This window comes from Sipha flava, unplaced genomic scaffold (assembly GCF_003268045.1).
Source record: "Sipha flava isolate LNK unplaced genomic scaffold, YSA_version1 3_pilon_pilon, whole genome shotgun sequence".
Taxonomy (NCBI): domain Eukaryota; kingdom Metazoa; phylum Arthropoda; class Insecta; order Hemiptera; family Aphididae; genus Sipha; species Sipha flava.
In genome coordinates this window covers 4,136,978-4,161,909 of record NW_020273108.1, presented here as the reverse complement: position 1 = coordinate 4,161,909, position 24,932 = coordinate 4,136,978, and the positions used below count along the sequence as shown (strand labels likewise).

Here is a 24,932-nt window from a genome sequence, read left to right as displayed (position 1 = left end):
TTGCATATCATTGCAAACACTTAATATTTTTATCAATACTAATCCACGTGATATCAAATTATACTATTTATATACGTATAAACATAAAGCAGTCACTCAAAATAATTGTTTTAAAACAAGTATACCTTATAATATATTTATTATATAATTTACTCTCAAATATTACCATTTTCAAAAATTATTGTTCTACATCAATTCATAAACATAATTTATCCAATTTAAACTACTATTAACTTCGATATCACTAGTTCTATAGTATCTATACTTATGCCATAATATACTCCAAACTTATTCACATATAATGAAAAAAAATCAAATCGAGTAAAACCAATTTATTACGAACCCTGTATTAGACAGAATCCTCTTAATAACGGAAATTTTCAATAGTCCAGGTTCTAATAACATAGGAAATTGATCCCTCGGTGATGGAACTTCTAAGAAACGGGCAATTTTTGTGACTCATTTGTGAAATTCTCTGTAAGACGAATAATACAATTATTTAAAGATAAATAACCTTATGTAGGTTCATAAATTTGTGAACTATGTGATCTAAATGCTATCCTTCTTATCTGAAATATCATTCAATGGTATCCCTTCATAATTGCAGTAATGATTTATTTATTACTTTATTTTGTAAACGTACAATGCTTGCGTATGTTTTAATATACATAATTTGGTTTGTTTTCGTACTCTTTTAACTCACTAATTTGCGACGAACAGCTCTGACTTTGTTCAGTTAAGTTGAATTGATCGAGTTGTAAAAGAGAAAAATAATAAGCACGACAGAACTAATTACTACATTTAAATGTGTAAATGTCATAAATGTGTTTAAATTAATGTAATTAATTTATGTAAAACATTAAATCAGATATCTGATAAATATGTATGAAATTATTTTAAAATTATTACAATTTAATATTTTTACGTTCTCTGTTGTCATAAATATTTCAATGAACTCGAAAATGGTTATAAAATAGCTGATCATTAAAATTAGTGAAGAGAGAATCCCAATAAAACCATTTTAACGACCAAAGCAAATACTACGGCAACCGTGTAGGTTGTAATTCTATGATTATTGATTATTTACTAAAACTTAGGTTAAATTAGTTTTAAGTATTTGTATTATTTTCAAATGTCCATCGTAAATCTTATGTTAAAATATCAGATATGAGACAATATAGATATACATGATACACATCAGGGACGAATTTAAGATTGAGCCGTCACTCTTCGCTAAAATGAAAAACTAAAAATAAGTTTCTTTAACTATTCATTAAAAAGCCGCTCGCTACGTTCGGAATTAATTTTTTCCATTTCAGTACACTATTACACAATAATAATAATTAATATAAAATCCAAAATAATAACAGAATTTTAATTACTTAATTAAAGTTATAAAAAAAAAAGTGTTTTTTATAAGACTGGTTTGTGATACCTTTGGTCTGAATGTCCTATCCCCATACAAATCAAAATTAAACATAACCTTTATCTCAATAAAATCACTTAAATATGGCTTTGATAAACATCCACTAATACACAATGCATCTTTAAAGGAATTTTCTTTTGAGCGATAAACCATCTTTATCTCAAAAAAGTCAATACATGATGGTATTTCACGTTCACTATGCATGATTTCGTCCATTCTTTCATAACACTATCAACTAAGCAACAGAAGATTTTTAACGGGTGATATTAGTATCATCTAGTTAACTAGTTAAAAAAATTCACTGATTTATACATAGTAAGAAATATCTTTTAGTTCACCCATGAACCAACACTAATTCATTATCTGCGAAAACTTGTACTAGCATACTCCATTACAATCATAAGTAAATTGTCGTCCTTCGTGATCATGATAATATAAAATCAACACTATTATTAATGCTCTGTTTTGATATTAAAACGTTACTTCAAAATTACATACATATATGTGGGTATGCATATTTCTAAATACAATATTTAACGTAATAGTATGATAAGCAATACTAAGACCTACTTGAAAAATTCGTGAAAATTGTAATTATTTTGTAATATAATATATATAATCGATTTATCAATTGGAAAATTACAATAATAACTTGAATGATGAACAATAATAGTTTAAATTTAAAATAATAATAAATTATATAAGGTCATTTATAATTGATACGTACAAACTATCTGGGAAATAAATTATTCTTATAACAAAATAATATTCTTGTCATGAATTTCTGATACAACTACTTAGCAAACAGCAACTGCTCGAATCCAATTTTAAAAATTTAACTTCTTGTACGAAATAAAAAATACAATTCATGTTGTAAATATTTATTTAACAACCAAACGATGAAAATTGGGTATTATTTTGTAAAAATAAAATATTTTCACTCGATGAAATATTCTTTTTTACTTTTCTTTTGTACCTACTATTTAACCAAATTATATTTGTAGCAGTAAAAAATTGTAAATACTCAGTTATGAAAAGTTTAATTTGTATAATTTGTATAATTATTATTACAATATATGAATCGATGATCGCAGAAACGTAACGAGTTACATATTTTATAAAATTGAGATATTAGTAAAAACGTAAACTAGTCATGTGTTTTTATGCGTTAAATATAAAAACATAAGTTATACTTTATTTATCTAATAAAAAAATAAAAATAAAGACTTTTTTACACTTAACACATAAAAACATAAATCTAGAATATATTTTTATAAATATCTCAATTTCATAAAATATGTGACTGGTGACGTTTCTCTAATCATCGATTCATATATAGTATAATATAAGATAGTAAATTAATTATTAATTAATTTATCAAAATGAAATGTTCAATAAAAACCAGCCAGTAAAAAAAAAACTCTTTCTTAAATAAATTATAATTTTCCTATATATACAATTAAATATGTAACTAACTTTTAATTAATTAAATAGAAGTATTATTTTAAAATACTGATTTATAAATATATATGTAATCTAATATGTATATATATGTAATAAATATATTATACAATATGAATCTCAAACTAAATTTAATTTGGCATAGTGATTTAAATAAATATAATTGAATTAAATTTATAGGTATGGGATAACAAATAAGCAAGTAAGAATGATAAAACTAACTAAATAGAAGAACTAATAAGTGAGAATTAATAAGTGGTCAAAAGTATTAAAAAAAAAAAATAATTGCCAAAAATAAATAAATAATAAAACATTATAACTTTAATTTACAACTTTAAAATAAAAATAAATGTTTTACTTAAATAATTAACATTTATTTTTTATACGTAAAAAGACCATATATTTTTCTAGTCAAAACGGGACTAAAAAAAAATTCTTCATAATTTTGATTATAAACAATTTTTTTTTATAAATAACGTACTATTATGGGTTAAAGGAATAAAAAAATTATATAATTAATTTCACTTATTAATAGTAACTCATTTTTATTGTAAACAACTTTTTTTGTATAAGAAAAAGCGTCTACGTAAAGCAAACAGTTGACATTTCTGTAATACTGAAATAATAAACTAGGAAAGTTAGTTTTATATTAGCGCTGATATTGCGGTGTTTATAATATAATAATATTAAAATATATTATATTTTAATACATTAGGTTAATAACCTCCGAATATAGGTATCCCGATACATCACACAGCACCGATGCCTTTCACCATCAACTATAAAGTATTACAGAATCACATATACACATACTAGTTAAGTATAATAGAAACAATAATTTATCAACAAATTAAAATTTATTATCTATTGATTATTACTACTTTCTGAAAATGGAACATTTTAATGTCATGAAGATTACCCGGAACATAGATACGAAAAATTGGGTTTAAGATACGGTGTCCAATGCATTACCAATCGCGGCGATTAATTACAATTTTCGGTCGCTGATGACCGACTGGTGTCCGATGCGCGACCGGTCGCGGCTTCTGAAATTCTAAATAACGTTAGTAGTGCGTCGACTTCTGTTGTAAGTTGTATATTGAATGTACAACACGTCTGATAATGAATTGATATGCTTTTTAAGTAGTAATAAATTAATTTTAAACATATTCGTATTTATTGTCTAAGGAAAAAAAAAACCAATTGATTCCTCATTTTTAAGCTGCAAAGATGAGAGATATTTTGAAATTTTAATAAATTGACATATGTTCCAGAACGAAATCAAATTTTACGAGTTTTTTCATATAGTCGTGAATGTGCACAACTGTGAACTGTCATATATTAATGAATATTTACGTACGGAGTCAATAGCAAGTTCATATTCTTGCAGTGAAAATACCTCGGAAAATACTATTGCCGATATTTTGACACTGATAATGGTTGTGTTACACTGCTATTTGTCGCGGGTCGCGGTGACAAATAAGCACTCGCGCGTAGGACATCGGTGAGTAAGAAACAAAAATAAGTTCTATGTCTTTTACTTCCCCACTTTAGAAATTCATTTCCGAAGAAGTTATGTCATTTGTTTGTGCTTCGTTATTGCTTTCAATCCTGTAATTTGTGCTCAACCCTTTCCGAGGAATACCCTCCAATGATAACTGTCTACATTATTATTTTTTTTCTTTGGAATATAGCCACACTACAGTTGTAGTACTGTCTATAATATATTATTTATGGTGTTACAAATAATGGAATGATAATTTAAATTTCAATTATTTATGATTCACATTTTACAATAGGTATAATAGTTCACCAGTTTTTCATACTACATGTCAAGTTAATATTTATGAAAATATATTTTTTAAATATTCCTAGTTTAGATACTGTTGTCACCTGTCAAAAGAAACCGATAAGAATTAAGCCTTTGTCCGTACATCTTCATATATTTTGGACATAAAAACGGATCAAAGGTTCAAATTGGTCGTTTGTAGTATTTTGTTATAGATTGTCACAATATTCATACCTACCAAATTTTAATAAACATTTAACTTATAATCTTATAAGACTGTTCAATTCTTGATAAAAATAATAATAAGAATAATAAGAATAATAATAATAATGCATTATTCTAAAGATGAGAGATGTAAACAATAGTAATTTAAGGATTTTTTAATTATTATTTTCATTCCCGTATTGACTTTGTTATGAACAGTTCAACGCGATGTGTGAGTTTTTTTAATTTTATAAACTGATGCTTTAAACGTATGTGTTGCGTTATCGTGAATAGTTTATGTTTTTGAGATCGTTTCAGCGTCATCTTAAACAGCGATTTACAACTCTGTAACGACTGGTGAGTAAATTAAAATATTTTAAATCGTTTTAATTGTAATATAAATCATACCTACCATGCACACGCAAAATGTATAACCTATGAATAATAATATTTAATAAGATAAACTGTAATAATAACTAAATATCAAAAAAAAAATTATTAAAAAAGATTAATATGATTCAGTAATTCAAAATTGTAATATTTGTTTGTTGTTTATTTATGAAAATAATATACGTATAATATATTATTATTATGAGTGTGTAATATATCACATTTTTTTCCTATTAATAATGTATTAAAATATTTTTCATTTAGATACTCGTAGGTTTGTTTAGATACCTACATTAAATATTTTGTTACTTGTATACAAAATAGAGCAATGATATTACATGTTATTTTAATATATTAGTCAGATATTAGTTTTTAAAATATATTAGATTTTTTTTTAATGATTTATTGAATATAATACTCATACTTAAATAACATTGTATGTTTGTGTTCAATATTTCGTTATTTCTGCACCCCAATGTTATTATATTGTGTTTGTTTTTATAAGCTAATTGATTTATGTTGATAATATTTTGTTTATATTTTTAATAATTATTAAAAAGTTATAATATACATTATTATTTTCAACTGTTGTATTATTTGATACTATTTAAATAGTTAAAATATTGTTTTATGAAAAATATGAAAACATAAAATTATGTCAACGTAATTGATACTAAATTATTTTAATCTATAAATGTATAGAGGAGATGAAATTAGCTTTCAGGAGATTAAATATAGTTTTAAAGTACGAAATGTAACCACAAAATGCAAAATTTACTTTCTAAATGTTTGTTCTTTGGTGCAAAATACGTTAACACGGCTTTGTAAAAAATGTGGCAAAAAACATAACATTTTGATCAGGGAGTGCACCCTTACTCTCTAGTTTGATTTTAACAATACATTTGGTTTTTTACAGCAATCCAAATGGTTTATGGCTATATATATATATATATACTATAGAGACAAAAACAATTATGTGGACAGTCAGTTGCGATGACAGGTTGCGCATTGGACACTACACCTACATGGTCAACTTAATTTTATCTATTCTATTATACTACTGCAATAGTAGTTACATATTAATAATTCAATATAATATACAATTTTTTTTTAAATATTCATCATTTTTCAGTCAAGATTTTAATTCCAACTTTAAGTATTAATAGTTCATAGAATATTGAATAACATGACGGTCATTAATATATGTTTCTAGTTCACATTCTAAATAACGTATACTCGCATACAAACGAGTAAATTATTATTATTTCACCACCTGCATAGAAACATATTCCAAGCTACATGATTTATATTAAACTTACCATAAATGTCAAAGAACACATTTTTGAATAGAATATTCCTTTAATTTGGATAAAAAAATAATAATAATATTTTATCTTATATTACATATTTACACTACAATGGTATAAACCAATATAAAAAATCTATAATACTAAATTATAAAAGAAAAAACAACGATCATGCCGAAAACATAGGAGTACATAATGTTATATAGGCGCCTACAACCATATAGTTATACCAATATTTTATCGAAAAATAATAATGACAATTGATATTTAAATAATAATAATAATTGTTTTTTGCAATAGGATTGAAAACAAATTTATAAATTATCACTAAAATAATTAAAATGACTTCCATGTAATATGAGATAAATTAATGTAATTTAAAAAAAAAATGATCAATCTAATATAATAACATATTTTGTTTTATAATATTTGTTTATCATTAAAAAATTAGATCATTAGAAAATTTCTAAGAATTTAATTAATCAAAATTAAAATGTATGAAATAAGATTTATTCTTCACATAATTAACGTGATTTTTTTTTCATAAAAGTTATGACACTTATTTAATGCATACCAATTTGGTAATCAATGAACTACAATCAGGCCCAGCTCAAATGTTAAATCACACAAACTTAAGTTTTGCCGTCCCTTAGATGTAAATTCTACATAAAATATTTTTTTTTTACAAAAGCAATACTTAAGTAAACATTATTCTAAATTCATTATATTTAAATTTAATCAATACTTTATCTATACTCCTACGGTGTTATAAAATAAAGTGATTTAATTATTTTATTTGTAAAAAAAATTAACGAGAACATCTGTACTGTTATTTAATGACATATTACCAAATCCTCATCCCTCATATTATTATAATTTCTGCTTACCGAAGATGTACAAAAATAAAAACTATATTATAAAAAAAAAACCATAAACATAAGTTTGATCAAAATACATATTAAATGGTCACTATTAAAAGTTGGTCGAGTGGATAAGAGAAATATCGTAAATATTTAAACGATTTCCTTATTGTTGGCATGAAATCCATTGGAAAAGTAGAAGAAAAAAATAATTCCAACAATTCAGAGAAAATTACGTTCAAATAAATGGGCATATAGGTACATTCACGAAACGCTATAGCAATAATATATATCTTCTGCACTTTACAGTGGTGCAGTCTACCGAATGATAATTATTTATTTCACAATGATAATGACATTGAATCGCGTCTCCCACCAATTAAAACTAGTATATTACAGTGAACAGTCGTCGGCGTTTTCAAAATATTCATAAAATATTATATACTAATACAAAATCTGACCTAGTATTATTTTCTATTGTATCTTTCTTACGATTTTGTAATTTGCTCTCCTGACGCTATCCATTCGATATTTTATTTTTATTTTTTTTTTTTTTATAGTACACCTATCGATTACGGAATCAAGAGGCCGAAAAAGTCGACAGGACATTACTATAAATAATACTAACAATAATAATAATAATATTATTATTATAAACATTGTTGTACGTGTGTGGAGACTGAGTGAATGCATTGAAGGAGAAATAATGACGATGACGACGAGTTCGGATGAAATGGGAGTCATATTAAAGTAAACCGGTTTCAGTGCTCACGAAGACGGGATCTGTTTTTTTTTTCCCTATCTTTTTTCCTACATCTCTAAACAATGACGGGCAGGCCATTCCCGCGACCGTCGGCACGTCGTCGACACTCTCGCTGGCGGCGGCAGCGGCCCAGTACCGGCAACAGCAGTCGAGAGAAACCGGTTATCCGCGGTAGGTTTGTCCGTTCATCCGTCCATCGTTGAAGCCGTATGCAATGCAACGCATATTATAATAATAATAATAATAAACCGGTAAAATGCGAACGAAGAAGGTACGCATCAATTTAGTGGGGAAAATATTTTCTCCCGCCACCCACTGTAGAAAATACGTCTTATATATCCATAATATAATACCGACGATTATGAAATAAAAATATCTCGTAAATAAACCGGAATGGTAGGAATAAGTACAACAGCCAAACATTTAAGATGGTTTAAACACTACACACAATCACTGTTAGCGAAAAATGAATTGCACCTCAAACCAACAATTATTTACCCCAATCACAGTAACCTAATGACCACAAAAGAAATATAAATTTAAAAATAAAACACCAAAGAGGGATTTTTATGAGATAATAATTTTAAAAAAATAATATGCACTATTATCATATATATATATATATAAAATTCACTTTGTTCAACTATATATTTCAAAGAAAATATATTTAAAACATGTGCGTTCGAGAACAAATAATAAACAACAATAATTACGAGTAAGCCTTCTTATCCCGTTCAAAATAGAAAAAATCATTGTTATTAGATTTATTTAATGCTCTTCAAGATATTTATTCTTATTTAAAAATGAAATTATATTAAAAATAATTCATAAATCATATATTTTATAAAATCACACTATTAAACCATAAGATAAAATAATAAAAAAATAAATTTAATACAATTTTGTATTAATTTTGCTCTTTAATACTCTAATACTCAATGAAATGTAGAAAGTTAATAATAAATATATATTTTTATATATATTATAATAATTTATTTCGATTTATTTCGACTTATTAACTACTAATCCAAATCAACTTGACAACATAATATATTAGATATAAACAGCATTTATTTTTATTCTCTGGTAGAATATATATTTTAGAGTTTAAAAAATGTTGAACACAAAAAACGTTAAATCGCTCTTCCTTTCTTTTGGATTTTTATATGACATTAATATAGTAGTAATACATAAGATGTCGTCTTCGATGAAAATACCAGCGTGTACGACTCAGTGATCTCGTCGTTTGCCTGAGCATTTCCGGTTAACAAACTAGACAAAATAATCTGCAGAATTGTTTACGTGATTTGAATTTGATTAAGGTAGTAACATATGGGCAACTTTAGTAGAAGCCACTAACAATCACAAATACATCTCTATAGTACTAAAAAGATAGTACAGATATATGTTTACTTAAGAAAATAAATAAAAACAATCATTATGTCGGGTCAATTGATAACATTAAACGATATTAATACATGTATATATATAATAGTTTTTTTAGGTACACAAACCAAATGTGCTGGCTCCAACATATATATACTAGCCGACCCGTTACGGCTTCATCCATGATTGGTTGTCTAAGTTGCCTTCGGAAGATGATATATAGAATTTTTATTCAAATTCTATTGTTTAATAATATAGGCAAGTTAATATAAAAATCGGTCAATGAAAAAGTATTGAAATGTTTCTAGCGGGATTAATGACAAATATATTTTTATAAAAATGAATACTGATACAAAAGAAATGCTCAGTAATTTATAGTTGATAAAGAATTTTATAAAACTTCTGAGTATATGACTATTTTTGTTTTAACTTCTGTTGAAATTTAAATCATAAAATGATTCGGGTCCCCGGTTCTAGAAAATCCCACGTATAATTGTCCAATTCTCAATAAAATTTGAAATTTCAATATTACAAAATGTTCAATTATCATAATCATTAATAAAATCATTTAAATTTGAAATATTAAATATTATAATCAGCCGTGAGTTCATTACTTAAAACTTATTTGATATTTACATGTTAACTGTATTATAAACATTGGCAAAAGAAAAATTCGAATATTTTAATATTTTCATCTATTATATAAATATATATATATATATATAAGTTATTATCATTCTTAACATAAATATATTACAGTAAATTATGTTATTCATAAAATTATCAGTATTTTTTAGTAAATTTTAAAAGTTAACAAACAAACCGATGATTATCATTAATTATTTTTGGGGTTTGACTATTGCTAATTTCTACAGTTAGAAAATATAGTTAACTTAATGGTATTGGATATTTTTTTTTTATAAAATCGTGATCGGTGAGTATCTTAGTGGAGCACTATAGTTGGTTGTTCCTATTTTAAATAATATTTCTGTGTTTCACAATATGTCGGTACTCATGGGCATTGTTGAATCGTAATGTTTTCGTTGTTTTTTTCAGTATTATAACAAGTATAATAACCTTGAATATTTTATGTCTATTTTCTTCAATTTGTATTATTAATACAATTCAATATGGATATATATTTCAATATTTTAAATTCTTAAAATGGAACAAAAATGTAACAATATTATATCTGAAAAAATTAATAAAAAAAATGTAGCCTATAAACTAGGCACCGAAAATGGTTTTCTAAAACACACAAGTATACAAGATCTTACTTAGCAAAGAAATTTTACTGAATCTCAAAATTCTTCAAAAATCATTTGTAGAAAGATAGATAACCATTCGAAAAACCAGATACTGAATAGTTACTTAATAGTTACTGAATAGTTATATTCACTAAAAAATTATCTAAGATGCAAATGTAAATTGTAATTACATTTTTGTATGATATCCGAGTATTTTGAAACATATTTGTATCTTACTTTGGATGTTCTAGGATGAATTAAGAAAAATATGCATTTGCTAGAACTTCCAAGCCATGGTAATAACTATAAGTAAAATTATTTTTATGTGATTTAAAAGCGAATTTGAAAAGTGGATAATTGATCTGTAGTAAAAATGAATCAACTCTTTTTATGGAACATTTTAATTGTATCAAATGAAATTTAAATTACAAAGTATAAATTTTAATTTAAGGATATCATATTATAATATAAATAAATAATTATAAATATGTAATTTAAATTTATAGTACCAAATAAAATAATAACTTATTTTTAGTTGGAAAAAATTGTATGGCTTTTATAAGAAAAAATAAAAGTATCATAATTAAATTAATATTTTATTAATTAAAAAATCAAAAATATGAATTGCTCAGTCTTTAAAATATGAGCTTTTTATTGAGATTCTAAGTAATATTTCTAAAATATAGTTTTTAATAATGTATTATATATAGATAGTGCTGGATTAATGACTTCGTGAGCCTTAAGTAAATAGGTCAAACTGGCCCCTAATTAGCCATAAAAAAAAAGGATACATCTGTCCTACATTACAACCTGATATAAACTGATATTATGATATTATTTCCTAATATTATGTGTTTCTAAATTAAAAACTAAAAAAAATTTTATTTTTATAATTTTATTTATAAATATAAATAATATTAATTTATAATCATATTAAACACATTTTTAAATTGAAGGTAAATACTAATATATATACATGTATATTTATAATAAAATTAGTCACTGTCATCGTTTCGTTATTTTTAGCTTTTTCGTTAAAAAGTTCAAATAACATTATCCAAGTCTCGAGATTTTAAAAATTCCATTTTGATGTTCAAAATTTCAAAATTCTACAGATTATTTTGCAATAGTGAAGATTGTAAAAGTTTTTAATAATTTTAATCGGGAAAAAGATTTTTCACCAATATACGACCGATGCTTGGTGAAAACAAAATACTTATTTTGTTTTTTTCCGGCCGAGTCAGTATAATCAATGATTATATTAATAGTTTTTATAATAACTTTATTTACATCATACCAATGAACCTATGCTATTATTACAAAAATAAAAACGAGAACAAACAAATAAAAACAAATGTTTACAGGATTTAATTTAATTTTCATAACATTTTGATACACGAGCAGTATATTTGTCATTTTCTTCGATAGCATTTTTTTTACAACATAATTATGTGTGAAAAATTAATAAATTTAGTATCTGAAAAAGAGCCTAAATGGAATGTTGAATCAAAATCAAAAAATTTAAAAATACATGTGTGTATACTACTGTATAGTTTTGATGAATTTAAACAAAAATCAAATGTAGTCTAACCATTTTTGTCGGCCGAATTTTATCTTTGATAAACGGTCGAATAATTCTGTTCGAAAAATATTCAACTTAACCTAAGTGTCGCCTTGGTGTGCAGTCTACTGATTTTAAATTTAAACAATACAAAAAAAATTAAACGAACCAAATTTTTTCGAAGGCCTTAACCAGTGCCTAATTAACTTATAGCTTGATCCGACTCTAATTTATAGGTTATATAAATATTTAAATAGGTATACATATTTAGTAAGTAATTAATTTTATTAAAGAATGAAGACTTAACTTTTTTTCTTCATCTTATATTAAGTAATAGTAAATTTCTTTCAATAAAATAAGTCATTTTATTTTATACTAGAAATTTTAATAGCTCATTTATATTTATTTATACAATTATATACTTAATATAAATCTTTAAATACAGTATATTATTTGTGAATTAAGATTTAATTTAAAAAAATTATAACTGTCTACAAAATAAAAACGTACTAATAATTGAAGACAACTTAAGGTCTATGGGATCTTCTTTCCAGTAAAATAGTTATATTAGTTAGAATTTTTCAAATTTAATATAGCTATTAGTACGAACATTTAATTTTTGACTTTTATTAGATTTCGACGGAAGACTGCTACTGTTACTTTGTTTGACAATTTTACAATATAGAAAATAATATTATATTAAGGAACGAATAATTACATTTATTATTATTATAAATTATTTTATTATATAATACATTATAATTAGTATTATAATTGAAGTTATGTCAATATACATTTTTAAATGTGGAGGTATAATTGGTTTTACCATGATGTAGGTACTCCTATATCGTATTTTTTTCTATTTTTGTGTTTGTGTACACGATTCCGACCAGGACTCTGATCATCATAATCATAGGAGGTTTTTGATAGAAAATGTTGCATAGTTATACTTGGGGGATGTCATTTTACCAATCTACCCATAATCTTCTTAATAATTGCGAAATACTAATGAAAAATTACAAAAATCCGAAAAAATTCACGTCATGCCGGTTTCGATTCGATTAAACAATTTGTTTGTTCTCATTGTGACTCAAAAAAATAATAATCACAGACATATTTTATAAATATTTTTTTTCCATAAAATATCGAAAAAATTATTATGATTTACGATAGCCAAAAATCTTGAAAAAATAATACTAAATTACTCATATATATTTTACATGTTGAATTGCTATTATTTATAATATTCAGTTCAAAAACAGTAGAAGTACAATTTTTAATAACATAAAGTCAATCGCTACCAAGCGCCAATCATTAGTACATTAGGATTTATGGCTTTTATTTTTTACCAATTATATTAGTAAAAACTTATATTTAATAAAATAATGATTGGGTATTAACTTAATATAGTAACTTAATATAGGTACATAATAATAGGATTGTTGACTAGTTCTGATTATTAAAATTGAGGAAACAATGACTGGTCGAGAACGGGACAAGTTTAGGTAATATGAGTCAAGAAACGTAAAACAAGAAAAAGCTAAAGATTTTATGAAGAAACCGGAATACCATGAACAAATTTTAGACCACATATAATACATAAGATAATACTGAAAATCCAACAAATTCAAGTCCTTTCATTTAAATAAAACACCAACTATTATAAATATTGATAAAACTTCAACTAAAAACAATATTTAGAGTTGAAAAAATTTTTATTGATAATGATGATTGGGTAAAGAACCAATTACATTTATGAAGTGACCATAGTTATATATATTTATATTTATAAAATATTAGAAAATATATAAATATAAGAAACCCATTTCCAAAAGTTAAGATAAAATTATTTTATCCAGAGCCCCGCAAAAACTAGGGCCGGCCGTGCTTGTGACCAAAATAATCACGAGGAAATAGAAAGATATAGAGGAAATTCACCATTCTAGCTCTAAAAACGATAGATGTGAAGGTATGCAACAAACAAGCCGTTAGAAAAATCCGGTCCATATTAACAACAAAATCTTTGATTTTAAGCAGTGCTCGACTTGAGGGGGGACGCAGGGGGACGGAGTACCCCTTCTAATTTTTAGAAATTTTAGCGTCCCCCTACTATTAATACGTTATAATTATAACGCTTAACAATTTTTGGGGACACAATTTTTTTTTAAGCAAACAGAGTCCTCCTTCTTTAATTTTGCCAAATCAAACACTGATTTTAAGCGAAGCTATTATAAAATAAAAACATCACTAAAAACTTATTTTTATTATTTGAAACAGAAATTATGACCACGAATGATATACTTATTAGTATCGAGAGTATAATAGTGAGAAAAAAAAATGAGATAAATTGATTTCCATCAAATAAGTTAATTATGCAAAAATATTTTTATTCATGTACAATGTTAAAATAAATTTAACAACATCAACTTCATGCACACACTTAATGTTAGTCAGCAAAAATGTTGGCATGTATATTTATATATAAATAAATAAAATGCATACATTATCAAAAATAATAAAACATAATATCATATTATTCAAACATTGTTTATAGTTTGTAGGTTATTATACTTTAAAACACATTATTTGAAAATCAATATAATAATACAATTTTCAGAACAATTTCAAATAAAATATTGATACATAAGTATTATGAAAACAAAGTAGGTAAATAATTAAATTTAATAAAATGTTCTATAGAAAATAAAATGATAACAATATGTATGAAAGAAAAAAATATTTATTATTTTAAATAACGCAAATAAAAAAATTATGTTGCATAAAGAAAAATTGTACAAATAGATTCAGAATTATTAAAAAAGAAATAAAACTTTATTTTATTTATTGAAATAACATTTTTTTGATACTTTTATTTAATATTTAATATATTATATTCGTATCACATAAGTATACAACATTTATATAATCAATTTTTCTCGAATGCAAATTTCACACAGGTGTCATTTAAAAAATAACTATAATATAAAACTAAAAATCAATTATTGTTATAAGTGATTATGAGTTAAAAAATATTTTAAAAACAACAACTGTATACTGAACAACGTCAAAAATGGGTTTTAAAATCTGATGATTTATCATCATTACCTATTATAAATTATTACAATAATATAATATTGTATAATAATATAATAATCATATTGCACAACATTGTTTGAGCAAGAAACGAGACCAATATCCAATCTTAAGTTCCTGTATGTCAATATAATCAATCCCATTTTTACTATTTATTCATTTTATGAATATAAACATAAATATATTTATACCAATTATATTTGTTTAATATTTATAGCAATAAATACATACTTACATAGGTTATTAACTCATAATAAACTGTAATTTATAACATTTGAAATATTATAAATTATAATTAAGCCATAATTCCCTCAGGATAAAGGCAATAAAAAAAAATAAATAAATAAATTATAATCCATACAATTAATTAATTAAATATAATTGAATAATACATTCCTACGTCGTATTTCATGAAGGTAATCTTTCCGTTTAAATTTATAAATTGTAATCAGAGGCAACACATTCGTCGTTCATAGTTCAAACTAAATTAGCTTTAACTAGAAAAATAATGGATACAATAGATATATTTTATCTTTTGATACTTAAACTATACATAATACAATATAATTTTTACTTATTTTTGTTCAAATAACTATTTACTTTGTAAATGTAAATACATATTTTGAATACCTAACACGTTAGTAAACATATAAATAAACGTAAATAAACATGTTGTATTAAAAATTTAACTAGTAACACTTGACCTATATTTGAAAATTAAACGCGATTTCTAAAATTAAAATACCGGATTTTCGTCTAATATATACAATTTACCTAAATTATAAAATAAAATAACTGGTAGTGGAAATATTATGACGGTCCTTTTATAAATGTATTATAGTTTGTCCTTGACAAAACTATTTTATAATAATCCTTCCCCGTGGTAAACGTATGAAATCTACTTTAAAATATATAAAAAGTATTCACTACCTACTACAAGCAGGTTTTATTCAAACGAACAATTGAAATTAAAAAAATTTTAATACGTAAAATGCGATTATTTATTGAAAAACAGTTATTAATTTTTTTGACCATTCGTTATAAAATTTTAAGAATCATTTATCAGAATGTCATATCTATATATTTGTTTCAGTATTTCGGCCTTTGTAAATTTAAATATAAAATAACTTATAGTATACTCTATAAGTATACTCCCAATGATTTTTCAATACATTATTTTATAAAATCCTTTACAATAATTTTATAGGGCACGGAATAATATTATGAGTACTTTATCCATTTAATTTAAATATTTTAAATTCAATATTTACTAATGTGTTAAAAATATTTAATAATTTTCTTAACGAAAAGAAAGACAATAGAAATCATAAACAACTTTAAACACGAGACGACATTTACAGTCGATTAAGCGTAGTGCGCTTAGGGAAAATTACACAAAAGGCTTTAATTTCCATTTTATATAAGTGATCGATATCTAGAAACCATTCGTTTATTACACTAATTAACAATGGCACAAGATAAGTTTTTATCAATTAAAAAAAAAAAAAAATTGGAATGAATGAAAATAAAAAATTAATAAAATTATATTGTTTGAGATATTATTTTACTAATACATAAATGCATAAAAAAATAAATATTAAAATTGCATATTGAACTCAATAATTATTAAATTTAAATAAACATAAAAACATTGTTAACGTTTGTAAATACAGTAAAACCTGTGTAATGTGGAACCTGAATAACGTGGAAACCTGACTTTTATGGAAAAATATTACGGTCCCGGCAAACTTAATGTATTTTTTAAATACATCGTTCCCTGAATAAGATGGAACCTGTTTAACGCGGAAATGGAAACGATATTTTATCATGTACCTGTATATCATGAAAATATGTACATGTATTTTAAAATTATCGGTCAATGAATATAATCTATATCAATTATATAGATTATTTCATTGCAATAAGTTTAACATGTTAACATCGATAAGCATTTATTTACTAATGATAATGATATAAATTGCACTTCAATAGACGTTGAACAATCCAGTTCCGAAGACGAAACTGATAATGTACCATTGCACGACAATGATATTAAAACGTATAAAAAGCCCTACATGAAATAAAACGATTAGAAATGTTCACAACACCTTATTATTACCAATCATAAAAACAAAAAATAATAACACTATTTTAGTAAAAATTTAAATCAAATTTTAAGTTGATTTTTTTTATTGGCTTGAGTCTAAAACAATAAGAGATATTTTACATCATATAAGAATTGTATAATGGTATATGATATACGATATGATACTTAGCTTTTTATTAATTTACGGGATCTTTTATGCCTATTATAAAAGTATAAATTCAAATATAAACTATTAATATTAATTTATGACGAAATATAAAACTCGATTTATTTTCTCTTATATATTAAAATATAATATAAATTAATTATATCTATAAATACTAGAAAAATGTATTTAGATGTTATCGTAGTAATTTCACAGTAATAATATCAGAACGATGCGTCCTTCATAATACACACTGATTACAACTAAAAACACAGCCGACCCATTAATGTTAATAAAATAACTAACAATTTAATTAAAATTAAAAACTATTAAATGGTTAACACTCGTAAATAAATAAATAAATCAATTAAAAAACAGTTTATACATAGAATTAAACAAATAAATAAATATTAAAAGCTAGAGCTTATTTTATTTCTTCTATATATAATTGTGATTTAATTTTTCATATTCAGTCGTAATTTTATTATCTTTTTACCTGATGGTACCTGATGATGAGTTTTTAATTCGAATCCGGTCGTATTTTACAAATATAATAATAATAATAATATTCCAGGATATGCTTTTATTTATTTATTTATATATATATTAAAGTTATTTACAAATAAAATTATATTAAAGTTAGTTTTCGATAACGATTTATAAAGAAATGTAAAAAGGTAGGTACAGAATTCAATAAATCTTAATTACTATGCATATTTTTTTTTTTTTTTTTAATACATTATATTAGTTCTTAACCTAAAAATTAACATTTAAATGTGACCCATGTTATTATTATTAAAAGGTAAGTCGATTGCTACTATAAATAAAAATTACCTGATGACTCATGACTGGTTGAGATAATTATTGAAAATATAATGATGAATGACATTTAATTAAAAATAAAACAATCAATTAAGAGTTAAAACCCTCCAACTCAATATATAAAAACATTAAGAAAAAATAAAATAACTTGACGCTTAACTAATTAATTATGAACTATGATATTTAACAAAAAATTTTCATCCTTAGTTAAAATATATAGTTATGATTTTTTCAAAACAATTTTAATAAATAACTAAACTAATAATCCATTGAATTTTACGTACAGATTATTGTTTATTAATACTATACACATGTTAATAGTCTTTTTTTTTTTATCTAAACTAATCCTAAGTTTTCATGAAAATATTATATATATATCTTGTATATTATTAGAAAATTCATAATATATTTTAAATAAATTATCATGTTAATTTTATAAACATAAGAAAATAATACAAGTAAAGATAAATACTATTTTGTATGGCTGTAGTCCATTATAAAAGAATCTTCTACAGTATCCAAACAAATAATTTGATTCTTACATACTAAGAGTTATAATTTATTTATAAGTATATATTATATAAGTATTTATTTATAAATATAATTTATTCATATAGAATAACCGTGCATAGAAACAATTATTTTAAACACTTTCTAAAATGTAAGCTAAAGAGGGTGGAAGTACAAGAATAAAAGTTACTCTCTAAACTAATAAACATATTCAAACATATCTATAGCTATTCAAAAAATTGTTACTATCTATTAATGTTTTATGCTATATACTTAAAATATATAAGTAGGTGTGATAGTTAAATAAAAACGCATTAAATATGTTACTCTATTTTGAGGAGAAAATATAAGTTATAATATTATAGAAAAAATCTTTTAGTATAAATTGTGACATTTTTATAAATTATAATTGAATAAAAATCATATGGGTAATTTAATAGAATTGTCGCACATTCAAATACAATTAAGATTCTAAAAAATAATTGATTAAAAAACTGGTTAAAAATAAATATAAAATTTTCTTATTTTTAAAAGTTAAACTGTTCTAGTAAGTATGATTAGTATTTATTGAGATGCCTAAAAATTATTTAAGATACATTTTTAGATTAAAATTTCTATCAAATATAACACATTGAGTCAATTAGTTATTATAAATAGCAAGTTCAAATTGATTCATTTCCTTTGCCCACGCACCATTTAGTAGTATAGAATTTAATATTAAAGTTAGAAAAAAATAAAACCTATTCTTTTTATGTACGATCTTAATAAATGTATGCGAAACACCACAATATCGCAACGAAAAATCACTCAGAGCTAATAGATTTACAAATAAAACAAATAAAGTTTGGTGAGACACGAGTATAATGCGTTTTTCTAATAATACAACATAAGTGTTAATGATAACGAAAATATCGGTAGTATAATAATGATAGAGCACGTGCCAAAACACACGAAATAATAAGATAATGTTATTTTTAAAATGTAACATTCTTTAGTAAATGACTGAAAAAACGAAACAAAGAGAAAAATTCACAACAACTCAATTATTAAACAAATTTGCACCCATAATTTTTTTCTTATTTATTTTTAGCAATCTGTATATAATAAATATATTTACAAACTTCATCTCAATTATAATTAAACAAGTATGTAGGTTTATAAACTATGGATATACATTTCCGGAAATGATAACATAATATAGTGCAAATAACAAAAAATGTATCAATTGACCATTATTATTAGCACCAAACACAACAGGACGATGTTATCGTATTTATACTACACACGAATTGTAACATATAACTATAGTCACTCTCCGACACAAAATGGTCCAAAAAAAAAAAAAATTGATTTGTTACAAATGATTATGATTAAAAATGTAAGTCAATGAAGTTTTTGATGTTAATAATGTATTGAACTTATAATTTTATAAATATATTTTTATTAGATATGTTAACATTTGGAACTTGAACAATTTAGGAAAACAAATTGTAAAATTTAAGACGATTAAACGTATAATTAGGTACAAATTGCATCTATAATAACTGATATTTTTAAGTGTTATTAGTAAACCCGTGCTCTAACAAAGTAACAAAGTATGAATGATTTTTCACTTATTCTGAAGCTAAAAAATGTACAGTTCGTTATAAACTACAACTATAGATACCTGTCGCCACATGATACATGTAGCGTGTACGGGACTTTAGAATTAAATTATAATTTATTTTTGTTTCGTTACATGATTAATGGTAAATAGGTACATATTATTAAACGTAAAAATATAAAACTTCCCCATACTTCCTCCCTATTTAAACAATTGCCATGATGCAACAACAACAGTAGAAAATAAATTCATACGACGTGTAAATATAATATGCACATGTATGTACATAACGTTATCGAAAAAAAAAATTAAAAAAATCATATTCACTACTCACGATAAGATCCGGTTTTCCGTTGGTGGTGCTGTTGATCACCGGTGGTGTGCAATCTCGTAATTGGGTCAAGTGCGGCAGCTGCGGGTGGTGCCGGCGAAAGATACAGGTAGGTAACGCGGTCGTATAAACGTCCAGTATGGGGAGATCTGGCCGAAAAATAAAAATAAAGTATCAAACCGAAGGGAAAAAACGTCGACAAGAGTACGATTAATTGGCAGCGATGGCTAAAGAACCAATGAAGTACGGAACGTCGAGTCGATGTTATCAATCACACGGTTCTGATAACGGAGTACAGATGATAGAGGGTAACGGAGGGAGAAGAGGCGGTGTGAAACCGTGTATATGGCTCGGACGTGCGGTGGGCTCCCGTCGACGCGCGGTGGTCCTGCAGAGAGTATGTGCGCGTGTGGAAGCGATGGCAACGGCGGCAAAGGCGACGACTGCAACACAACAAGGAACGTGAACACCCGTCGAACGACGGACAGCAACTGGCGACTCCCGGGACTCCGGGCTCCGACCAAGTGCACCGTATCGTCGTTGTCGTCGGCGTCGGCGTCGTCGGCGGCGGCGGCGGCGGCGGCGGCGTCGTCGTCGTCGTCGTCGTTATCGTATAGCCTCTCGGCAACCGCGACGCGGTGGTGGAGGCGGTGGCGGTGGTGACAGCGGCGGCGGCGGCGTCCAATTGACGGACCCGAGCGCTCCGCGTGGCGCGTTCGCGAGTCAACTGGTCGCGGAAAAATTGCGTTGCGTCCGCCGCCGCCTGAAAATCTATAGGAAAATATAAAAATGGAAAAAGTTTTTATTATTTTTGCGTTCCACCGACCCTATCCTAACCCACCGCCGCCGCTGTCGCTGTCGCCGCCGCCACTTCGTCAAATACACTGCACGTGTCCACCGCTACCTCCACCACCGTCGTCGACATAATTTTTATCCGCTCTCTCGTCTTATAAATGCTGTCGGGGCGAGTGGGTGAACCGTCAAACCATCACTGACGCGGAATAAAGCGACAACGAAAAGCTGAAATCGATTTATATATATATATTATAAACGAGTTTATGTACGGTTTATTTTTGTCAAATATAATTTGATTGCATGGATAACGCACCGCGACGTCGTAATAACTTTTGAGTATGATGGTCGAGTCGTTTTAATAAAAAAAATCAATACTTAAATATGTATTTACGCGTAAGTGTAGTTTGTTCGGTTGACAGTATAACCAGTACAGGTACTGTACGTGGTGGTGATAGAATTTTATGATTTTCTTATTTAAATATAGGTTATTTAAATGTATACACCGTTAGGCAAGGAAAATGAAAATCATTACGAAAATTTTTGGATAGACTCGAGAAAATGCAGTTCATGAAGGCACTTTATTTTATCAGATTATTACACTTTTATCTTAACTTGATATTACAATTACAGAACAATATTATCTTTTGTGTCATTATAAATAAAACGGAACGTTATGGGTACGTTTCTGCACCTATATATGTTATATCGAATTGTTATTCTACACCTAAATCCCGTTACCTACAACAAAAGTGGTAAGTGGACATAATAATATAAACTGAAGTTTCGCCTACGTCATGCAAAACAAGTTTTGTGAATTATTATTCACAGCATATATTTTGTACAGTATTTAAAAGTACAAATAGTATATTTTTATAAGAAAATAAAATACATGATTTATATACTAATTTTTAGAAATTTTAAATAATAGGCATAAATATTTTAATAAGCTAAATGATATTTAAAGCGTATAATTATTTGGTATCTATTTTTTTTTTTTTTATTATTTGTATATGTTTAGTAAGTATTGACGGTTGGATATTAAACAGTAATTATATTTTTTTTTCTATTCACAAAAAACCCTCGGTACCAGTAACCATTAGGTTTTATTTATATTATTACAATAGATTTAAATCAATATAAATAAATAAGTCATTAAATTATAAATGTTTTTTAAATTGATACTAAAAATTTAACTATCAGACTTTCTCATAAAAACTAATTAATAAAAATATTTTTCTACAAATACAAGCATTTATTTAAGTCATTAGAAACCCTATTAACTAAATTGAAAAATGGTTTTATTCTTACATTCCTAATCATACATTTTCCGGTATCAACTTTATTTTATTGAAATATTTTTATCAATAAAAAAATAACTTACTAACACTATACTTTTGTAAAAGATCTGTAACTTGCTAAATAAAATACAATTTATTTGAACATCTTTTATAAATAAATTATAATTGGTAGAGCGGGAACATATTAATATAGTGTAACAGATATCATAACACTTTAAATTAATAATACATACTATTCGTAAAAACGTATAATTTAGAACAGGGGCGGGCAACTAGCGGCCAGCGAGTCTCTTTTATCTGGCCCGTGCTATATTTTCAAATTTCATCGAAGAATTTTAAAGTTTATCGTCTATCAATATAATAATTGTTATCTGGTATTAAACATCGTTAAATGTCTAAATGTCACATATAATACCATTGATTATAAATACTAGTATACATAATAGCTTAATAAAATTGGTTATACTAACCAATCTGTTTGTACCGAACTATTTAACTATATTAATTTCTTTGTATCATTCATGTCGTCCTGTTGCGTGTGTTGAATTCACTATTTTTGTGTATATAATTGCTAATTAAAATGCATATGTTGAATGACTTTTTTTTTTTTGCTTTTATTTTTCTGACCCGCTAGATTTTAATTTTCTAAGAACTGGCCCTCTAGTAACTTTGAGTTGCCCATTCCTGATATAGAACATATAGCACATTTATAACTTCAATGTTGATGAAGCTTATAGCAAATACTGTTTGAAAAATCATTGTTTTCTCTTACTGATGTATGTAAATAATAATTTCGTTGTATGTTTAACTTTATTTTTTATTTTCTAAAGCAATTGTATTATTACTATAAAAATACAATTTACTTTTTATACAAGATTGAATACATACAGGTGTACAGATGTAACACATACAACGACAATTTCATAATTTAAATTTATTCATAAGTATAACGATATATTATTAAAATAATTGAAATTACATCTTTTAGGCAACATATTAATATAGTTTAAAATTGGGTGCGCCAACAGAATATTTTATATACCTTATTGTTCATTTTATATCCGATTTCAACTACATAATTGTGTATTCATAAATATGCAAATTAATACTCATATCTAACATTCATGTTAACTAACCTAACCATAGTACAATAAATTTGATATAATACCATTTATTCCTTATCTCATTATTACATGGTAGTATTTATACTATATTTTGATAATAATTTATAAACACATGGAATATTCGGTTATTCACTGCGCTTAATGAGAAAAAACAATCCGAACGTATATATTTTATTACGTTTATTATTGATTTTAAAGTTTAATATTAAAAAAATCTAGTTTCGACGAACAAACTTATTTACAGTATGGATGATAAAAAATTCATCTTAAAATCTAATAAAACTATTGTTATTCCGTATTCGTAACGACGTTGTCACTCGTTATTTCCACAATTACTTATTAGTTAAATCTTATGGTATTTTTATTTTTTTTTACATAAGTTTTGAAGATATTCTACTCAACACAATAGTTAATACTAGTTTCACAAAACTAAAATATATTCTAAAAAACCTTTAATTTTATCAAATATGATAAGACTTGGATTGTTTAAAATAATTACACAACATTTATCAGGTTATATATTTTATTCGACAAATAAAAATTGTATAAGCATAATATTACTTTGATACAATATTTTCTTTATACAATGATGTTAAAAAAAGTTATCAAATTAATCGTTCAACTCTGATAATATTTAAAGTGCTCAGTATTTAAATATGTAACACAAATAAATAATATTACTATTAATGAGACAATATGACTATTAGTAC

General features: G+C 25.2%; 1 protein-coding gene across 1 annotated transcript in view; it reads right to left on the bottom strand.

The window, feature by feature from the left end:
• The window catches only part of LOC112688630 (lysine-specific demethylase 3A-like), a 70,015-nt gene extending 48,478 nt beyond the window's left edge, over nt 1–21,537 (bottom strand). The window contains exon 1 of the mRNA XM_025561915.1: nt 21,009–21,537. The gene's annotated coding sequence lies outside the window, so the exon portion shown is untranslated. The remainder of the gene's footprint in view (nt 1–21,008) is intronic.
• Nucleotides 21,538–24,932: the final 3,395 nt, after the last annotated feature.